The sequence below is a fragment of the Varroa destructor genome, unplaced genomic scaffold, assembly GCF_002443255.2.
Source record: "Varroa destructor unplaced genomic scaffold, Vdes_3.0 BEIS01000001.1, whole genome shotgun sequence".
NCBI classification, from domain to species: domain Eukaryota; kingdom Metazoa; phylum Arthropoda; class Arachnida; order Mesostigmata; family Varroidae; genus Varroa; species Varroa destructor.
In genome coordinates this window covers 22,520,782-22,543,882 of record NW_019211454.1, presented here as the reverse complement: position 1 = coordinate 22,543,882, position 23,101 = coordinate 22,520,782, and the positions used below count along the sequence as shown (strand labels likewise).

The following is a 23,101-nucleotide window of genomic DNA, read 5'->3' as shown; positions in this document are numbered from 1 at the left end:
AACGAAACACGCTGTTTCTTTAGAACATTTTTACACTTGCAGATTTGCGTCGCGTGACTACAAGCTAGCTAATGCTACTAGTACTAGGAATCAGTAGGCAATTAATCCGCATGTCGAAAATGATACTGTTTTCGTAACGACGGAGTGGTTGGCCAAAGATGTGTGTCATGCAGATCTGTCGTGAATAGATTCTGGTATGACAACACATTATGGAGCAGACAGTCTGCTACAATTAATCTAGCGTTTGTACCTGCCTAACTGGATCATAGAGATCGTTTTAAATAATGGCTAAGCGTTGTTAATTTCGAAATTTTTGGTGTAGTTCAATCATGCTGATAATGAGAGAAGCGCGCTTTTCAAATGTTTCGGAACAATAATAACTAAAGCGGAAAAGGTACGTAGGTGCAAATTGTACAAGGGATAGGAAAAAAGATTTTCTTGATACGTAATAAATGACCGTTTCCGCAATGCGGAAGAGAGCAACGTACGATAAAAACCTACCATTACCAAGCCAATTAATAATAACTAGAAGGTAGGTAGATGTTAGTTTCTAATAATGTTATTACCTATGCAAAAATGATAGTTTTTAAAGGAGGACTAAAAAGGACATATTGTCGTAATCTTATATTTTAACGAAAATGAGAAATAGAAGCATAACTGCTGTATTATTGTTTCTGTTCATCCAGTATATGATTAGCTTTAAATTGACCGTGATGCGTTGATGTGCTTATAACTACTTCGCTAATAATAGATTTTGTGTAGTTTGAAAATAGCTATTCATGACTATAGGTAAAACCTAAAATAACAAACCTAAAAAAAGAAAAAAAAAAACTATTTGAATGATATAAAGGGTCAAATAGGTTTTTCGTTTTTATTCCAGTCCTACGTAGATTCCGCCATTGTTCTCATTCATGGTTTACTACCTAAGATTAGCGTGTCACCATCGTCATTACATCTTGAATGAAGCTCAGGCGCAGAAACGCTACTGTTTTCTATCGCGCTGCCTAAAGCGGAATTTTCGATGCTGAAGCGAACCAGTCGCGTAGACTGAAGCTGAAAGTTGACCATCAACAAAATGCCGTAACTTAATGAATAACCTCTACGTACCAATGTAGTTATTGTGACTCGAGTGTTGACTAGTTACTGTACATCAGTAAAAAGCGCTCTATTTCGAGGGAACTGCCAAAGTCTGTTCAATTCTATGCTAGAAGCCATTGGGTCTACGTACGATCATCCATCCTCATATAACGTAACGATTTCATATTGCTTAGATGTAAATTGGCTATATTAGCTACTGTTTAATTACAATACATACAGTATGTCGGACAGAGATACACGAACACGCACGTTCACTTGTGTGTCCGCGTATCTCTGCATCGATTAACGGCTATATAGAAAAAGGTAGCGAAACAAGCCTGAAAATAATTTTCATATAGAATCAACAGTCGTCTACATACGATAAACTAATACAAAAAAACGTTATAATCATACCAAACAATAATGTTGCTGCTGCTAGTAACAGTCTTAGCATGGCACCGACAATGGCTAGCTTCATTTCAACGGTCCCGCAATGATTGTTACGAACAGATGCTTGTGAACTTATGTCGGCGAACAAACCTTTAAAACTAAAATTTCTCTTATATTGACGAAATGATGCCGGGCTCGCTGACGGCTTGAGGCTCTGTCGACAAGATAATAGGCTGTTTGTACAAGCAGGATATCTGTCAGTAAAAGAATGCTGTTATTTATCTATTAGTGTGTTAGCGATATACTCCGTAACCTATCGGTCACGACCAGATCCCGTCTCGAAGAGTGAACTTAAGGTTGTCAGAGTGGTCAGTAACGCATCCCATAAAAGCATGTCTTTATATTACAACTGCGTCGGTAAAGGCGGAACACCGAATGACTAATATGGTGACTGATGCTCGTTGGATCCTAAACATCTATATGCACCATAGTCATTCATATAAGTTCACATATATTTTGTATTCGATAATATAGAGCATTTCACGGCACAGAACAGCTTTCCCTTAGCATGCGTCGAAATACTACGATCCCTAATGTTTTTGGTTTTGTTATGACTTGTTAGATTATGTTATACAAATCTGGAGTAATCTACGAAGAAAGCCTTTGAGCAAATTCATCAGAAAGTAGTGTTCGATTGAATCTGGTGGTGACACTGATACGCGTCGGACGCTTACTATTGGATGGAAAATATTTTTTGAAAAAAATTTTCGTTTAGGAAATAGCGTTTCCAGTAACACTGATTGTTATTACTAACGCCCAAGGCGTTCGTTTGCCAAAGTATAGTTTTATAGCGAAATGATATCGATCTCATAGTTGAATACACAACCAAAGGACATTTTGTCCAGATGATTTTAATCGTTGCTCACCGTTACTGGAGACAGTTTTTTTTTTTTGATTAATTTTAGATTGTAGTCAGTTTTCTTATTGGTTTACGACATATTGATTCGAAGTTAGCCTAATAAATTGTCGACATTCGATTCTGAAGAGTGATTGATAAATGGCAGGACTATAAATCAGACAAAAACGATACAGAAAAACCTTCACATAGCGTGCTTCCATTTCGCAAGTCTGAGGGTTCGAATCTGTCTGATACAATGCAAATGCTATAGACCTAATCTGCATGCGAAAATCGTCCGGTATGTACGTAGCAGCGTATGGGTTTAGCTTATTCGTGTGCCAGTCCCAGTTCTGGGTCGATACGCTCGACAAGAATACCACAAAGCAAAGCTAAGCTACGTTATCGCAAAGCTCCCGTACACTTTTGCACAGTCGGACACAATGCGAATTAACCTAGGACTATATAACTGGCGAATACAAACCTCTTTTAACAGTGTATTAAATGCTATATCGGCTATTAGGAAAACAATTGGCAGCAGCTTGGCGGTGTCAACTAACTAATGGAACGATATCCCAACGCAAGACGGTGGTAACAAGGGAAAATATTTTGGCGCGGCCAAAAAACAACCTTCTGGAGGTAAACTCTTACTGTCCCAGAAGTTCCTCATCGCATCGGTGGTCAATGACTGATTTCTTACGCGGAATGATTCAAGATAGATGTTCGTACTAAACTCTCCTGTCAAGTTGCAACTCGTAGCGTCAACAATCCTTGTTAATTATATCAATTAAGTAGGTACATTTAGTCGATTTTAAGTTGTCAGCGATATTCCTGCTCTTCGTATAAACGATTATATTGCGTTACGGCATGATTATGATCCATTTTTCAGAGCTACTAATACAATACTTCCGTATGGTCCGTTCCGAGCGAAAAAGAAGGGAGACGCAAAGGCATATGGCTAAAAGGGTATGCCAGCAGGACAGACATGAGCCCTTCTTCATTGCCTATAAAGCAGCTGCAATATGAGAAACGATTTTACAGTTATGGCTACAATGACGCTATTTTTGAAATATTGCTTTTCGACAGCTTGATTGTTTTATCTGTTAGATGCTCTGCTCCTTCCATATTTTGTGTTCGATGGGGAAAAGTGTTGTAGGGTAAGTGTGGAACAGATATCCTATTTCTGCTGAACTTTCTTTTTTTTAGGGCATTCTTCGCTTGAAAACTAATATTATTTGTGTGTTTCTCAGCTAAAGTATTTTAGCAAAATGATAAAGGAATATTCAGATTAATTTTTTAAAGCTCGTTTTAAACTGTGAACTAAAACAAATCATTCTATAATAAGACTCGAAAATGCTCTTCGTCGCCAGCAACCTATTGAAATGGCCACAGACGCTCTTTGTCACGCCGGATACGTTCCTTCTCTAAGTATCTTCAGCTTACATTGCGTTACAGGTAAATATCAATGGATATACGTGCTCTGTCTAAACTGAAAAAACTAATTACTGTGTAAGTTTTCAATAAACATATAAACTTATAACTTAATATGCAGTATAGTTAAGATCGTGTTGACTGTTGTATGACTATTGTAAAATATGCGGAATTCGCTCTCAGCTTCATTGACTGTAACAAGGCAAGGTGTATATAGGCCGATAGTTGCAGATTTCTATTAGAATTTTCATAAGATCCAATAATAACATCCGGACATTGGAATAAAGTAGCAATAACTGTTGGTTGAGCTATTTAACTGAAGTTCACCCATGAGATGCATCAGCTTATCTTTATCATCTATGATTCGAATCGAGGTTCTTAAGTTCAAATGCATCAAATCTAACTTCTATTATTGTGCAACATCTAGTCTGAGCGTTTCTTAATTAGCTCACTTTTCCTTTACAGCTTCGTTTATCCCAAAGTTATATTCACAAACTGAAGGTGTCCTATAAAGGCTGTTGCATGATGATTTCATAAAAAGTCATTACATTGAGTTATATGACATGATTACTCGGAGGCAGGGTCGAATGAAGCTATGTAAGCCACTGCGTTTCGTGCGTGTACGAAAGTAAAAAATATCGTTTTTTTACCGAATTTTACAGAAAAGCTGAAATGGCCTCGAGAGTAGAAATTGGCTTAGCAGGAGCGCCTCTATTTATGCATGTGTCAAGCTATTATCGAACCATATGTTGCCATTGTGAACAACGTGTGGTGTGCAGTTGTATAGTTGGTATGATGCATCGTTTGGATACTGCCGTTTGATGTACTACACCGGGGATAATCACTATGGATAATAGTTTCTACCAGAATCCCAGACGACCACGACTCTTCTCTACAGTCAAGTCGCTTTGGCGAACATTGTAAGTGTGTCTATTTGCTCATTAACGTTTGTATATACCACTACATGAGACATTCGAAAGCAGGTCGCTAGTAGTGAAGCAAAGTCCACTGCAGATCCTGGCATACAAATTATAATCCCCGACTTACCTAGCTGAAAGAAAAGCATCTTCTTTTCTAGCCATAATCACAAACTTTTCTATGGAAAATGTATGTTCATTTCAAGTTCACTGAATGAGTCGCTTCCTTGCAGAAAATCATTGGTGGCACCTCTCATTCATATAACCTCTATTTTAAGGCTATATGGATTAATGCAGTTGCCCTCTGCGTTCTATATTTTTTAGAGGTGAATTGATTCTAGTGAATCTATTTTACTTGGGCCACATAAGAGAAGAGCCTTTGACGAATCTGCTAGCATAACTTTTTCTCCATCTCAGCGCAAACTCTAACCTATATAATAGCGCTCTTTACCCTATTTCTGGATATCAAGTCATGAAACCTATAAGACTTGTTCTTCAACTTGGAAATGATAAACAACGCTGCATATATTTTAAGTAGTTTCGCATGTGTTCTAAATAACCTGTGGTACAAGTTGAATTCCTTTAGGATGAAAAAAAAGCCAACGAGAGAGTATGCAGTTAGAGAAAGCCATGGCTGTAACCAACACCCATATTGGTTTCAGGTATATAAGTGAAATAAGTACTCGTATACCATCAATATTATTTACCGGCCACCCTGCTCAATTTCCAACGAAATAACCTTAACATACATATAAAGGAGTCTTTTTGCGCGTTATTGATAGAGTTCTGCTGAGTGTTATCAATAGAAAAGGTGGTTATGTTACGGCATGTTACAATACGGTACTACGAAACAGATTGTTTCGAATCCATGCTCTCGTATTTATTCCAGAGCTGGTACTATCTTTGTCAATTCAAGATCATCCATTAGCCTACATTTGCGTTTGTGTTGCTACTGGATGCGTAATTCTTTGCCTGAACCTTGTTAAGGAAGTGCGTGCTGCAAAACACACATTGTCCTAATCCGGAGTCTATATGTGATAGATTATCACGGGTAAACGACTGTCACCTTCTGCTTGCGTTTTATGATGAGACTAAGAGTTAGTAGACGTACCCATTTACTCGCCGATGCTGTGCTGGTTGCGTGAGATTTTTTTGCATTACTTGGAATTAGATTTTTTTAAGCTTTTTTTTAAAATTAAATTTTTAAAGGACGTTTAACGGAAAGTTTAAACGTTAAGAAACATCAGGAACACAGTCGTGTACTGAAAAAGACGCTGCGTGATTTATCTAATTGGCCACTTCCATGGAATAATAGTAAAGACATCGATACCACTAACGTTACGCTCAAGTATCACACGTATTTTAGTGCTTAATTTTTTACAATTTATCATAAATAAAGTTTTCGTGTTCGTAGAGAATCGATTTGTTTACTGGCAAACACTACTGAATTTATTTACGATATTCGTAATGTTTTGTTAGATCAGTGATCCTTTTGCTACCACTGCAGATCTAGATACGATGTAACATTACATTAGTTGAGGGTGAGCCAGGGTAGGCGTTAAAAGAGACAACAAGAACCTGATGGTCGGGTCGAATTTTTTCAAAGCAGAACTTTTTTTTTTTAAATTTCTATAGTTTTTTCACTAAAATAGCTGATTGGCTGTTTTTGATGGATTTGATAAAGTCCTATGTTTCGTTGCCGAAATCGAAAACACGTAGAACAAGGAAATCCTTTTAAGGTACACATTCTGATGATGATTACTTTGTGGATAGATGGCCTTGACTACGTTACGAGATCATGAGGTTAGTGCTACGAATGACTAGTAGTAAAAACATTATTCTGTGAAGTTGAGCCATCCTATTAATCGTTCTTGATTATCTTGAAAACGATGAGTGGGTCAAAAGAAAATGAAAAAGAAAGGTTATCCACAGTAGAATAAGGAGAGCTATTTCTCAAAAACCCCATTTAATGGCTATACCAGTGTATATAGACTTACGATAGTTTAACAGACCATTATAATAAATGAGCAACAACTTTTTGTAAGGATTTTTTGTAGGACATTTAACAGAAGCCCAGAAGTGTGCCTTAGATTGATGCAGCACCCCGCAGAAAAGGCAATTGATGCCCCCGAGAATCAGCCATATAGATCCTCCTCAATTTTGACTACAAAATGCGGGGATCTGCACGAACACTCAAGGAAACTTTAACTGTAGTACCCTGGGATGACCGTAACAGAGTTATGCAGCGAATCGAATTCAGAACACAGGAATGAAAAACAAATTTAAGGCATTATTCTAAGTCTATTCCTGTCCAGTTAATTATTCTTATCTTCTAGTATTACAACCAGGTTGATTTTATTTTCTACTCAGTATAATAGAATGTTGCCACCCGAAAAGCACAACAATCGACCAGGTTAACGTAAAAAATTACACACGGAGCGTTTTAGCATAGCTCGTCCTTTGCCATATTTGCTTCATATTGTATATAGGTCTCCGTAATAGTAATGAGACTATTAATCTCATTCTGTATAGATATATATATATATATGTATGTATATATATATTTGTTTTGTTTTGCGTTATGCAGCTTCCGTAGAGGTAGTTTGTTTTGGGCACCCAGCTAACAGTCAACTGCCAGCGAAGTCGCATAAATTAAAAGTACTAGACGAATTTGGCCGTCTGCCCTTAGAGACAGAAAGCTGTTCTAATGTCAAAGCCCAAAGTTAACGAAGTGAGTTAGGCTTCTGATAATGGCGGAGTTATGATTCCCTGTCTGCGATTTTTTTCGCTGTCACCCTGCTTGATGCTTTTTTAGTTTAGATGTAAGTTCTGTACGCATTTGCGGCATTGCCGCTTATAGGATACTTCCGTATAAATTTCATCTTGTACGCGCCTTCGCGCTATTATAACAGCCTTATTTATTACGATCTCATAGCTGGGGGCTTCTACGAATGGCAGAATCCGCTTTCCCGAAAACTTTTGAAGTAATTTGCTACAAGCCTACTTAGGGTTAATCAGTTCCCAGTGAAAGAATTTTCGTTGATGGATACAGCTGGTGTACGTGCTTAAATACATTTTAATAACCAAATAAAGTATTCCTTCATACCATATTATAGTTACAAAAATTCTATAGATCCAGTAGAATAAATTTTACCACCAACTGTTTTTTTAACTGTTATTTAACGGTGGACGTGTAAATCGATAATCTGTAGGGACATCTTTAAAAATCAGGGCTCTAAAGCTTCATTCGTACATGATTTCGTTCGTACAACTCTGCAATCGTCCCATTTGAGCTTACAACTATAATGAGTTTTCTTCCACTAGAACAATATATATATATATATATATATATATATATATATATATATATATATGCACCATTTTAAGAGTATTGTTGAACTAAAATGAATTTTTCTAAAATTGCCTCCTGAATAAAACATTTTTCTTCCTCGTAATATCTGAGAATAAAAAAAGACACCAACATTATTTTCAAATAATTTGAAACTAAAATTAGGCTAAGTGGCAACGTTTTTTGCGTCTATCTAAAAAATGTCGAAAATCGTTACACATTGTTTGATACAGTTGGTTCTCAATAGGGAACGAAGTGGTCCCGACGCTAACCTGGACCACGACATGTTCTCAAGTTCAAGGCAGCACATAGACACGTCGCCCATCAGGGGGCAACTATTTTGTGCTGCTTCTACTTATGCTGCTGACTACGACTAGCTTATTCACTTTATCTACGTAGAGGTAGATTAGGCTAATTCGGAGCAATTATTTCTCTCACATAGGAAAAGTCCGAACAAATATTGTAACTTCTCTAGAATAATAGGTAATACCTAGTTGTTCTCCAATAGTCGAAATATTATTGGATGATATACCTTCCTAGAGAAGTCTTCAACTATTTTTCAGAACAGAATGTTTGGCTTTGTTTCAGGTTACCCCCCAGGCGTTTCCCTCAATGAAAAGCTTGATTCTAATTTGAACTTACTTATAGAAAGGGCATTTTTTCGAATTCAGTCGATGTTTACCACTAGTTACGGTGGATGTTATTACTAGTTACAGTGACACGATGTGCAAGTTACAAGATATTGATTTTTGCACATAGTTTTCGAGACGTTTCGCAAGTGGATAGCTTATCATATTTTACATACAATTAGAATTATCTAGAATCCGATTGCTATATTAGAGATTGGCTCGTGTTGCTGACTAATACATTCGCTTGGACACGGTCGATACCCATGCAACACATTATCGAGAATGATATTTCACCAAAAAATACCAGAAGGCCCACATTCAGCTTGATAACAGCCGTTGATCCAACCGAACCAAACGTTTAACACATTTTGCTACCTCAGTTCGGCTAAAATTAAATAAGACACACCCATCTGTAAAGACCGCAGGAACATTCGAGGCGCTAGCCTTTTTTGAATGGTGACTGCTTTCAGATGCGACCTTATGTAGAACAAAAATCGAAGTGTAACAGACGAGTGAGAAGCTACTGTGCATTTAGGAAGGGCAATGATGCCTCTACTTATAGAAGAATATATTAGTTTCAGTACTTTGATATATACTTAGAAGGAGAGACTAATTAGCTCTGTTTACTATCTCTGGAGTTTGTTCATCGTCTCCGCCAATTCCTCATAGCACACTTCAATCGCGGTCGACGAGTCAGGACTCATTAGGCTGTAGTGGGTAAAGTCTGCGCTACGAAACAAACACCTTTTTGAACCTTTATAGTCTTATAGGTATGTCTTACTGCTTCAGTTACCGCCACCCACCCGTATCACCGTCCATAGGTATTTTAGATAGCTTATTCTGCATCATAAGCCATAACTGAGCACAGGAATTCTCGACCATCGCGCGCCTCCGACGCTGGCGTACTCAGACTTCCGTCTATCGTTGCAGTGTGAATTCGGCATTCTTTTTTCCTAAACTCTTTACACTCCGAATGTGGCGACCTCGTAGGCTACGTTTCTCTTGTCGCCCAAGCCTTTTTTCGTCGACACTAGTTTTTTCCGGGAAAGTCTTTCCGCTGTCTCTTTCACCCTTTCATTCAGCATGGTACCTTATGGACGGTAATCTGACGCCGCTACCGATGCTAACGGTTGTCTCGACGGTGGCCTGCTTCTCACAGCGACCTGGCCATGAGTTTTTTTTTTATCTCTTGATCAGTGGCTTCCGCGCTCTTCTTCGCAGAGCTGGCCAGTTTTCAGGTCTTGTAGCTCGGTCACTTCTACAAATTTGGTCGAAGGTGAGCTTTGTCACAGCCGCCAACTTGTAACGAACAGAGCAGTTGGTTACAGACTGACAATATATTGGTTAGTGGCTATGGCCTCTATACCGTAACCTCGCCTAAATTAAAAGCTGCTTATTATTTATAATCTTATAACATATTGTGTATTCAACAAACTTTGTAACGGAGCCATTCTTGCGCTAGTTTGTTTGGAACGATTGAAGTGTTAGAGACACTTTCGTTTATTTTTAGCACCCTAGCAGCTTCTGGGAAGCCATATACTTAAGAATCGCATTTCCATAAGTAATATTTCTATCTAGGGCTTTTTGAAGTAAATCTACATTGGGATATGCTTGCTTGCCGGTTGTCTTTTTTTATGACATACACACGGACCTCAATATAGAAAATAAGCGAACTGAAGCCAACGTTACATATACCTTTGCTCAATAATTAGGACACGGCAATGAGGTCTAGCATTTTCATCAAGTACACTGCAGGTTTATGGGCCTCTTAGGGAAATTTAAATGGCGGGCTGCATTTACTATTTTAGTTTCGTGAGTACATTGCAGTAACAGATGCCACCAACGTTATAGCAGACGCCCCAAAAGGTACTCGACGCTGCCACTGAACTCGATCTCTCATCAGCGCTATGCCATTCTCCCGTTTGGTCTTTTTCGGGTGTCAGTAGAAATTGAAGCTTGCCTCGTCTATGGAAGTAATTAAGGTTTAGGTAATTGTACACTACACGCATTTCCAACTGGCTTAGAGTCAACCAAAGAGGATCAATTTTTTATTAATTTTTCAATATGTTACATGTAAAACGCCAGTTTCGGCCAACAGAGTAGGTTGCGGCAATACACTCGTGCCCTTGAGATCCCGATATCTGGGAACCTCCTCGTTGGTCTTCAACGTTTCACCATTTACTTGCCGTGCTTCCCTTGAAGATTTCCTTGGCCTATGTGTTCATCAAGCTTCAATGGATATTCACAACACTGTGGTTTTGGAAAAATACCAACTTGCGACTGAGCATTGAGTTTCCAGGCCAAAAAGTGTTTTCCCTTCTCATCTAATTTTTCCTGGAGTAAACTCAACCGGTTTTTTTCCAGGAGTTTTTAGGGGAATGGAGTATCTAGCAACCAAACTTCGTCTACTAGCGTTAAAAAGTTATTCACTTTTAAAATCGTTCCGCCCAATTTCTTTTACCCATTAAGCACCACCCAAAAGAAAAAAACAAGTTTTAGTATGTAGGTTGAGCTCAGTAAGCAAATTCAGTCATTAGCTCCTACTTCTCTGACGACTTATCTTTCTTTTCCCTAATATGTCTGGGAAGTTCGCGCACTATCGTCGTAACATGTTGCATTTATATGGCTATCGGTCAAAGAGAAACAACCGCTTGATGTTATTTTCGTCGCGCTGCCATAAAACTTCAACCACGCAATGTATCTCATCAGCCTTTTGTACATAAAATAGCCTCGTACCCATCCTAGACTATCAGGTCTCACCAATATCATAGTGATGTTATCCACTTCATTTTAAACAGAAGGGCAATACATTGTGACTCTTTCGAGTAGCTTTTTATATCTTTACTGATTGCTGTTTGTTTTTTACTCTCTTCTCGGTTTCGATTTTCTGCTCCGATATATATCAAACCCAAACCATCGGTAGGTGTCCCCTCGCAGCTATCTCTGCCTATAGTCCGAATGTGTCAACACCCAAGTCCTCCTTCTGCCTGTTCGTCTTAGACATCAACGACATTGTTATCTACAAACGAACGCGACATGCCGACAATTGACAGAGGCCCTCATTCGCAGATCTGGATCGATTAATGCTCGACCGATAGTATTTTCGTAGCCTGCAAAAGATGAAAAATAGATCAGCGTACATGTGCGATATTTTAAGCACGACCTGCCTCTTTCTACATCCAATCACTGTCGAAGTCAATTGAATGAAAAAGTAATATGCGACATCTTGAGACATATGTTTACCTGGATCTGTGCAGAGGCTTGCAGTCGGTGTCTGTAGGCCATCTGTAGGCAAAATAAAAAAGGATAGAGTTGTAGGTCTGTGCCTACTATTCCTGAAATAAAACTGTGTTATCACCTGAATTAAGTCAAAAAGCCTTTGTCGGCCAAATAAAGCTGATTCGGAACGATAATTTAGCAGTCGGCGCTTGGTTAAACACGGTTAGAATGACGGCTAGAAGTTCAGCCGGCTCGTGGATACTTTTGCGTATAGCATGAATAATAATGGTAACGGCACAGACCATTCTTAACTTCTCGATCAGACCGCCTGATTGAACTGAAACCATAATGAACGATACTCAGAGATACCGCAAGTAAAAAAAGGCACGTAGGAAACGATATGGTATTATCGCATGAAGAGCATAATTGCAGTGCGGAACTGAACATGATAAATGCCATTTACGCACGACGTGAGGGGCTATTGCAGCCAATCGTTTACAGAATCGCATATTCTAGATCCTGATAGGGTAACTCTGATGTGACGTTCATCGCAAAACGACGAGCGGAGTATATCACGAAAGGCATTTCTCTAGCGGATAGTCACCAGAGCCTTCATATGAGCTCTCAGCCCTCAGCTGGTCGTGCCAATGTTATGACTTTTGCATTACCTTCGATTTTCGCTCTGATCGGACAGAAGTCCTAACGCGATCATTTTGTTAAGTAGTTCGTAGTGTTTTTCCTGCGATGCTCCGGTCTGAAATGTGTCGTAAGTGTTATCGTGTCTAGGGAGTTGAAGCTAATAGCAACAATTATAGGTGTAAGGAAAGACAATGTCGATGTTGAACGGCAAATCTGAAGCAAATACGCTTTGAATTATCGTTGGTTCCGGTTACGGAGATAATCAGATCACCTTTGCAAGCGTTCGTTCCTGGTGAATCCGTTGCCGAAGTGCTAAAGTAGTGAAGCCTAATAATTGCTCGGTTTGTGCTAAGCTACTGCTTTCGAATATGTGAGACGTCGTGATCTACAGATGATCATCATCATCATCTATACAAACAATGATGACGCGTCGTCGCTCGAAACGGCTGCACCGAGCTAAGTAAGATAAGTAAACAGCGTCCGTGCATCCGTCTTAGTGTCTTGCACCTAATGGTGTCAACTCGTAAATTATCGAAACACTTGCCCAATCATCAGTCAGAGTTCGAAGAGCAGCTAATATTCAGCAAGTTTACCGAAGTTTACAGAAGAAGATCCACAGCCTAGCCTCCTCAGTAGTTGTCAAACACGCTCTCATGTGTCTATTTTCCGCGCTCCATGCTAAGGATGTACGATATTAGCCTGGCAATATCTTCTGAGATAACGTTCCGGGCCAAATCTGGGCTGATTAACAGGCCTTCGGGGAAGTTCACGGTCCCACGTCCCGCTCATGCGGTGTTCCGAAGCTGTTGAAAAAGTTTAACCACATAATTTTAACTGATCGGGCGGAACAGAAGAGACAAAAAGCTTCGCAAAATCTCTAAATAAGCGACAAAGTCATGTGACGGCTATTCAAAAACATCCTCGTTATGTATACTCTAGTGTTTACCGTATTAAACAGAACGTCCATTGTCCGTTGCTTCACGTTCGAATAATGCTTTCTATTACCGAATCGCCAGCGCCTGGCGTCTCTAACGGGATTAGTGGCTCGTTGTATACTATGGTGTCTTACCGGGCAAATACCTAGCTCTTATGAACATGCTTGACGGCGTCCGTTCGGCACTAGTAATGTGGCATCTGATTGTCGTAGAGGCCAAACTTAAAATAATGCGTTTACGAAAAGCTCGGCTCACTTAACTATGGGTTGCTCATGACATCGCTCGCCAGACGCCGAAGGACATCTCTCTTTTCCGGCTCAGATTGAATTTTATCTTGAGACATTAGCTCCTTCTCATATCCGCGTTATGATCTTGGATCCGCAGATTGCTAGCACTGGTATACAATAGATGTGGCTAGGCGTAACTGTAAACAATAACCCACATGTAATGGCCTAAACAGTTTGTACGAACAAACCAATTTATCAATTGTGGCTTCTGTGACGAAAATGTAAATAGTTCTATTAGTTTTATAGATTAGGCGAAACGGACGGAATTGTATTGTGGAATAGCCCGAAGCATTTAGTAATAAAGAAAGCTCAATTTACTAAATGAGTTATTTTGAAACAACAAGTATTCGACATAAGCTTAATTTCCTTCTCCTAATCCCGTTAGCGTATAGCCGAAATGAACCCACTAACGCTGTGTAAGCAGCCTCTGTGGTGTATATACTGAAGCTATAGTTTTTCGGAAGCCGTTGACCCGGTAAAGGCCTCGCCCTACAACGGTGTCAATTTTAAATGTCGACCAACTGCGTTGTTACGACGTAAACTTAGCGATGCCATTTACAGAACGCTAATGTCGTCCGACGCTCAGTATCTAACGGATGCAACAGTAAACACTTGCCTATAATTATGGCGCAGTTATTAGAGATGCTGTTGAAGCTTGCTAAAGCTTAGCTCAACAATGACATCAATCACGAAGGCGAGGACGCGTTAGGTTAGTGCTGCCTTAAATCATCACCTTTTGACTTGCGCCATACTTGGACAATTTTTTTCTCGTATAATTACGACCTTGCTATAAATTGTAGTGGCTACGAATCACTAACTACATATTGAATCCTAATAAAATCATCAAATTATATACACCTAAAGCCATGAGACGTTACGTACACCACCTTTTAACACTCAGTGTTTCAATTGACGTAGCATTTTTTTTTTTGTTGAAGAACGCTGAAAGATGAAAGTAAATGCATTGTAAAAGTTAAATGTTGAGTATTCGTTTTATACTGACTTCGTTATTTAGTATTTATGTATAGACACTTATCAGTTATTGCAGTTCGTTGTTTTAGGGATAGGTTTACGACTGCTCTTAACACACGTTCGACGCTGACTACAGGCAGACGAAACGTACCAATTGCTATCCACTAGCTTCTTCAAAACGCAGATGAATATAGAGTATGCCACACTTACATAACCAAACTTATCTAGCCTCCTGTTGGGATTAGCGCTCGGTGGCTATTTGTCGAAACGTACCCTTTAGATTATGCTAGAACAATCTGTTCGTCTAAAAAGCACGGGGTCGGAGTCTAGAAACAAATTGATACTTCTCACACGCAAATGTCACGAGGATGAACGAGACGAGTTCGACAGCCGGCCGACTCGCCCGTTCTCCTTGTCTCTGCTAATCGTATTTATAAATAGATTCTGTCCATCTTTTCTTCGACGCTCCCCCTGTTTCTGCTTTTCTTAAAAAAAACGAAATGCTACCAATTATAGCATCGACAACAGAGCAATCGTGTTTAGCGGTCCCTCTGTTTGAGCGACTTGTACGTTTGTTATGTCGTTGTTTTTATTGACGCCCGGTCAAGAGAACTGGGCGGTTCGTGGTCGTGATGCCAGTGGTGGCACTGGAAGCCATCAGGAAGCAGTTATCGCGGGCGTCCATCCCTCCAAGGCTCAATGTCTTCTGGTTCATCATCATCATCACTACCGTGATCATCGTCGTCTTCTTCTTCTTCCTCCTGTGCCTATCCTGGCGCCTGCTTGCTCTTGGCTTCGTCATTTTCTCCGGGGTGTGTCTGCGTGTCATCCCTCACCTCGTTTTAATATACCTCGATGCCATTGCCTCGCGTAAGCGTTGCTGCTGCCATAGCAGCGGCAGCAGAAGTCGCTACTGTTGCCACCAGCCGATGCTCGATGTCGTTCCGCGTTGTTTTTCCTATCGTCTATATTTAGACGAATTGGAGAGTCATCTGGTGCCTTTCGAAGCTCGATAGCCCCTCGAGGATTGTCGAATTTCCCATAATCACATCGACCCATCAATAGCAAGATTTGGTTCGATGCCCAAAGCTTCATCCCGATCAGTTAGCCACACAGGATACACATCGGGGTCTCTGGCTGGTTGTCATAAGACGAACTTTGACTAAGCACCTCCTCGAAGCAGCTACCTGTGTTACGCCGGTACGCCTCTGTTCTACGACGCTCCTTTTGCCGCTTCTATCGATGATTAGGCTATTACTTCTTTGCTCCGTAGCATACCTTGGCCAGGTGTTCCAATGGCATTCAAAGAAACCCTGTATACCTGACAGGTCCGCTTTAATTGTAATACTGCATTACAGCAAACACCAAAAGAAAAAAACATTCTTTATTGTTCCCCGACTATTCACAGAACGGGAAATAATTGTATAAAATCATTCGTTCAAAAAATCGATGCTTTGTCTACATGCAGATGCCTTTTTCCCTACATATATAAATCGTGGAAAGTTTCAAATCTTCAGCTAACGGCCATCGGTAATATGGTTGTCCTAAATTTCATTTTGGCCAGAAAGATATTAGCCGAATTATTCTTCAGGCAAAAGGGTTTCTGCTCTTGCTGCAACAATAGTAAATATTGTTTCTTTTCTCTGTGTCCAGATGCGTGAGTTCTAGCCATATATATTTATTGCTTCTTTTTCCAATTTTTTGTTTCCTATCGATGTTTTATATATTGATAATCAGTCTTTTTTCCTTTTGTATAAAAGCCTGTTTATTGATTTTGAATTCAAGACGTTTAATTGGACTTCTGGCTTTGAGGTGCGTATACGCTTTCCTAATGTAATAATTTTGATAGTATTTAATAAATAAAATTGAATAAAGTGTTTGGCGCCTGAAAAAGCATTGAGAAAGGATGCGGGTATGCCGCATTTATGAGGTCACCTGCAGCGCACCCTCCATACACAGATATGGCCTTTGTTATCATTATGATGGTTATTTACAAGTCAATTTTACGTAACACTTGCTACGACCATTACTAGCTTTGAACTCAAGATAACAGGCTGTAATGACGCCTTTGTATGGCTTGAATAACAATGATTTTCTCGGAGGGGTGCCAATCGACGATTATTCAATGGGATAGGAAAAATCGTATCAATATAAGACTACACGTTTAAGCCGTTTGAAAAGTTCAAACGTAAATAAATTTCATTATTAGGCAGTATTAATAATTATAAAATGATCAAAAAATCATCGGACCTGTTGCCTGTTGTTTTCTGTCAATACTTAACACTTATCCTTAGTCATATCATCAGGTTTCTCACTAGCTTTTCCTGATCTTTTTCACCTATGCTTTGTTTTATAATCTTTTTTTTAAAAAGATTTTCAGTATCCTAAATTTATCTGTTGTGCTCATTGCAAGCGTACATCGATTTCAAAAGACCGAGCTCAAAATAAGCTCTCTCAGACATTTGATTTTGGCAGAATGGCGACAACGTGTCTCTAGAATAAAGGAAGACCATGTTAGCGATCTGTGGCAGAATAAAAAAATTTTTTTAGATGCAAAAAAAAAAACGAAGAAAGTTGTTTATATTTGCATTCCTAATCGAAATTTTGTTTCCACTGTTCGCTTGTGAATTCAATCGCTTTCATCGTGCAGTATATATCGTTGGCAAAACTTAAACTCCAGCTTTTTTAGCCTTAGGAAAGGCTTTGCTCGATTGGGTTCAGATACGGAAATCGTCTTTTGCAAGGAACTGTTCGATACGTAACTGGAACTTCGAAGTGTTACAGTGGTAAAATTTTACACAAGATTCACTGTTGCTGGCGACCGATGTGGCTGGATGATTGTGACCCCACCTCTGAAACAATGCAATATATTTACGTCTTCGCAGAAGTATCACAGGGGGCAATTCGAAATGTTCCTTAATGTTTATGCTCGAACACGACTACGAGGAAACTGTAGTTATTTTAGTAGCTTTTTTGCTGAAACTAGACAATTTATACTAGGGTTACTCTGAACCTGATGCAGATAGTGAATGTTACATTGTATAACATCTCCTTGTAATAGTTCCTTCTTACTAAAATTCACGTGTGGAACATTTATATAGAGTGGCATTTTTATTAAGAACTCGAACTATTAAGAAACTCGATATTTATATAGTGCCTTATGAATTATCCTCGTAAGGGAACTGTGCCGTTGTTTTACTATTTAAGTTGATCTATGAACTCTTTAGATATTTTATAGAACACTAAAGATTGGCCAATTTAATCCTGAGAAAAGTCATCTTTTCTTGCGGACGAGCGGTTGTTCTTTTGCGTAGAACCAATGAAACGTTAACATGTCGATAACTGTCGGTTATTTATGATGATTACGGTATTTTTGCAACGATATGATCCATTATAGACTAAAACACGTACCCAAATAAAGGACTACATCGGCTAGTCGATACGTTTCATTAGATTCTCAGAGGCTTAGTACAGGCGGCCATCAGATAGGGAGCAATCTATAAATAACACCAACTAGAATCAGCTAAATGTATTTACATAAATTGTTTATGACAAATTTATACCTTTAAGGTTGTTCTTCATAACAGTTATCAATTTCCCCCAACTTTTTTTGCATACATTTGGTCTTATCGTTGAAATAGCTACACGGGTATTGCCTTAAATTCGTCCATAGTTTGTGGATCGTAGTAGTACGCCCCACTTTTTAAATACCCCATAGAGAAAATTGAGCGGAACGATATCACATGACGTGTGGGGTCGTTCGACATGATCCCAGTGAACGTCAACCGCCTATCGGAATGATCTTTTAATATGGCGAATACGTCAGTAATCACGTGGGGCTATAGGCTAAACGTTCTGCAAACCTTTTCCAACAATCTGGAACACAACAAAGTCTTCAATTATCTCCTGTTAGCGAACCAAGTTTAGTTTAAACTCCCGTGAATAGCTCGGGGATTCTCAGTCTACGACAATCCACAGAGGGTGGGTACACGCTAGAATTATATCCGTACAGCCATTTAAGAGATACGCTTAAAAATCGCCAAAAATTGGATGAAAAATTAATCGCTACTAATAATACCGTATTGATGTGGCGTTTGAGTAAAATCTTAAATGTGTAAATGTTGCTATAAAGAAAGGCTTTTCTAAAGATGTTCAGTTGTTTTTGTTGACCTTAGCTTCAAGTCTTATATATATATATGGATAGACGGCGTTGGCTTCGAGAGCAGACCAGAACAGCGCAGAAGAATAAAAGATTTTATGAAAGGTTTTTTTGCGCTGAACCTTTTGCTGGGGATATGCCATCAGGAAAAAAGAGAAATATCACCAGATAACAATCGGGTTGCTTTGTTTAGTGTGACGAATTCTGAAAACCATAATTTAGGTAACAGACTAAAACACTCCATTTCTTTGAAGGTGGTTAAAATAGATTTAAATATTTGTGCATCTGACCTTAGTTAGCGGCAGCTTCCCCAGTCGTTGCGTTGCAATGAACACTCACACAAAGGTGACGATTATTTCCGGTATAAAAAAAAAAACATTACAATGTTTATGAATAAGCGGAATTTAGATCGATGCGTATTTACTGCGTGGAAAGGAAATAAAAATGTCCTTCGATAGTTTTGTAAACCAAAGTCGAGAATACCCTTTCTATAAACGTCCTTTCGGTTCTACCGGAAATTGTAGAACAACTCGAATTACAAATGGACGAAAGACAAACATAACGGGATTTAGTATCTCATAACGATCGATCCATCTAATCAATCATCCGTGTGTCTGATTCGGCCATGTAATCGAACATTTGCTCATTCCCAAGTGCTTAAATTTTAAGTCTAAACGTCTACTCGTAAGCCACGATTTCGTGCGTAACTGCATCGTTTACCGGTTGTGCCTTCGCACGACCGCTAATAAGCCTAAGCAGATGTACCATAGGTTCGTAGCAGCAGAAACCGTAAGAGCAAGAAGGGCAGCGGTCCGTCCTGTGTCGTACCTTAATATAGTTTCAATCGGTCAGCGGGACACGCGATTCTTGCACGAATGCATGACTACACTTTCAGACGCTCGATACCTTCTCCATATGTGTATATAGACACATTGGTTCAATAGGTTTTGATGAGGCGTTACCTACCGTTTCGGTCAAGAGGTTTCTATGCAAAGCAAACAAGAATTCACTACCATGATACCTACCATGACTACCATAGATGTTCACTCCATCGTTTACTACAGTGAATTTACTGTTTACTACAGTGAATTTACCGTTTACTACTTAATGAAAGCTACGCCCGTTCGGCTCAACACAGTTACCAACGGAGGAGCGTAACTAACTACAGACTGAGCAGTTTCTGTTCGACCGTCTCGGGAGTAAGCCTGCCTTACAACGAACATATTTGATCTGTGTATTAAATCTACACCGACAAGGCACAATATGTCCTTTTTTCGATTTACTGCATCTCTCAAGACTCGCCTGTAACAACAACAAGGACAACAACACAAACCGAATGTAGCAATGAAGAATCGATGGTGAAGTCGACTTTTCACTGATTGGCAAATTGTGTATGCTTCGATGTGACTGTTCGGCATAGAACAACAGTAACGGCCACTTTGCTAAGATCAGCGTATGGATATATCCCGTCAGTATATTCATGTTAGATTGGAAACTCTCACGGCGGACACACGGTTATCGACAAATACGATCTGAATCTGAATTCAGAAAATTCAATTCTTCTACATTGGCTATATAGATAAAGTATGCTTCGTAATTACACACCGATCAGTATCAGTAGCCTCTAGTAGTTCTTTGTTCCTGCATAAAAACAACAGTCTGTGATGTGTTGAAGTGGGGTCAGCTACTAGTTACGTACGCTCGGAGTACGTGATCTACATATGGGCAGTCCCTTTTAGCTTTGTTTCTGTCACAAGCCGAAACACAGCCGTTAGCCATAGATAACATTGCAATATCGTTACATATCATATCGATAAACGTATTGATGAACTAAAAATGAATAAGAGTAGTTCATCTCGAGTCCTGATCTAATAGCAGTTTTCTCGTACTTTGCGACATCGTCCGCAGGCTTACGGTCCGCTATAGCTAAAATCTCCTTTCGGGTGTTGTCGGTGTAATAATGTGCGTGCACGATACATGTTCTCAGAGCTCCAATGTACACACATTAACATCTATGATTCGAAAAGGTAACACACTGTTTACGAGTGACAAAGGTCCCAAGCCGACATGGCGATTTATAATAAAATCACGTGTTCTTAAAATTGTGTTTGTCAACTATACAAACACTTGTTTCACTATCTCGAAGCACAGAGCAAAACTTATGCGGTGTTGATATCTGCTGCAAACATGCGTGTGCCACTTTATCAAGGGGCACTTGATTTTTGGACACATGAAGTTCGTTGAACTTGATTCGTAAGTTTTCAACATTTCTTGCTGAGCAGTTTGGCAATAATGGACATAAGATAAATGCTTAAGCTGTGATATTTGTGACCAGAAGCGTTAATTTGAATAAGCTACGGTGTGTCTTCTAATCTAGCAATAAGTGTTATTCCGAGCTAAAGAAATCTACAATGTGAAGAGCACTGATCGAAAGGCTACCCCCGTAAAGTATATCATTTAAATGACAAAATAAAAAAAAAAAAGAAAGAAAACGGCACGTCCAACCATTACTTGAGGATCTTAATAAAATTTAGCGTCCGATCAAATAAGGTTTCATACACTGACCAGGTGCTGCCTCGATATGTCTTACAGATTCAGGAGACAAGAAGAATCGAACAAAAATTTCTTTTGCCTAGTTAAATGGTTAGCTTTCCTTACCTAGCCTTGCGTAACTTCCCTAACAACATGAAGCTTAAGCTATCCCACAGCATCCCAGAGTTACAGTATGTATTTTCATAACTTTACGGCTGACTGGCTTACCTTTTGCCGCTTCAAAAATCAATATTCGATTGTCAAGAAGTTGATAGTTTTCATAGCTGCCCATTCGGCGTTACGCACATCCGTTGTTACGTCGCGTTTCTACTGTTGCTTCCGGAGTCTTTTATCGTTGGATGCAGACGATTCGGCGTTCGTTACTTCACCGTCGGGGCCGTACTGCGCCATCTGCGTTACTGCATCTGCGTGCATCTGTGATCTAGAAGCCGTTTACGACAGCTGTTTCGTCGGATAGCTCGCACTTTAACTGCTATTCGCGGGCGCTTGCAGTTTCTCAGCTAGCACGAATCTTCAAGCGGCGATGGTCCCCGCATGAACTGGGTACGCTCCTCTTTCTTCTAAGAACTCTATTGCTTTTTCTTCAAACTAATATTATATCGACACGAAGACTAACGGCAGCAATGGCAGCAGCAGCTGTCTTAGCAACATGACAGGATGTAGCGTATGGCCAACAGGCGACACAACGGCCGCATCTTCTCTGCATGTCGCGTTATGATCACTTGTTCCGCGTCTGTTAGTGGACACTTAAAATTGGTTTGTATACGTCGCCTGTGGTTAGCGTCAAAGATGTGGCACCACCTGTAAAATAGCGTCGACGCATCCAGGAACTGATCGGGAAACGTGTCGATGATGTCTCGAGCACAGAAGGAAATATATTGAACGTAGCCCGTAAAGCGATTTCCAAGAGGACGGACAAAAAGTACGAGCAAATAGCCCCAAATGGCTGAAGATCAATAGAACAGGAACGATTACAGGAAGAGTCAAAATTGTCAGCACTAAAGGTGAACACGCCGAAACTATTGGTCATTTACGAAGTTGTATCGTAGCAAAGGGTTATCTCCAGCTGTCGGGTTTTTGCCACTCTAAGAAGAGGTGATGTCTGCTGGCGCGGAGTTTTCGTCAGTAACGTTTTTGGGAAAACTGAGTATTGGCTATGAATGAGGACTTCGATATGTTATGCATGTAATTACTGCAGGTGATCTAGAAAGAAAGTTTTAAGGCAGCTAAGCCGTTGTCGCTTTGTTTTGATTGTTTGTATAATAGATATGTTAACACTATCTACAGGACCAATTATGAAAGCCCGGTCACCATGTTAGCGATGCGATCTTTCAACGCTGGTCGAAGATGCAATAACGTTTAGACCCAGTGAAACGTTTGCCCGAACCACGCGAGCCCCGCATCTGGGCGTATTAGCTGCGTTTTTAAACTTGAGAAATAGATCAAGGTTTACCACTCCCTAAATTGTAGATTGTACATTTTTAATGAACATCTGCTTTAGCCATAAAGCTAGCTTTTCCTGTGGAATTGGACCTCCGCTTCGTATACTTTTATCTTAACAGAGGAACAGAAAACACAGTTTCTTGTGTACAGTCAAGTATGCTATTGAACTTTTTTATTTAATATATATATATATATGTATATATGTA

The 23,101-nt window shown here is 39.6% G+C and overlaps 3 long non-coding RNA genes across 3 annotated transcripts in view; 1 reads left to right on the top strand and 2 right to left on the bottom strand.

The window, feature by feature from the left end:
• The window catches only part of LOC111255609 (uncharacterized), a 56,706-nt gene that overhangs the window by 27,196 nt on the left and 6,409 nt on the right, over positions 1-23,101 (top strand). The window contains exons 3-4 of the long non-coding RNA XR_015329480.1: positions 3,818-3,871; positions 4,456-4,713. This is a non-coding gene — a long non-coding RNA (uncharacterized LOC111255609). The remainder of the gene's footprint in view (positions 1-3,817; positions 3,872-4,455; positions 4,714-23,101) is intronic.
• Positions 841-2,602, bottom strand: LOC111255608 (uncharacterized). The gene is made up of 2 exons (XR_002675573.2): positions 1,492-2,602; positions 841-1,053 (listed from the first exon to the last, which is right to left on the bottom strand). It is a non-coding gene; the product is annotated as an uncharacterized LOC111255608 (long non-coding RNA).
• On the bottom strand, positions 10,787-14,046 carry LOC111243099 (uncharacterized). The gene is made up of 3 exons (XR_002670304.2): positions 12,818-14,046; positions 11,932-11,973; positions 10,787-11,798 (listed from the first exon to the last, which is right to left on the bottom strand). It is a non-coding gene; the product is annotated as an uncharacterized LOC111243099 (long non-coding RNA).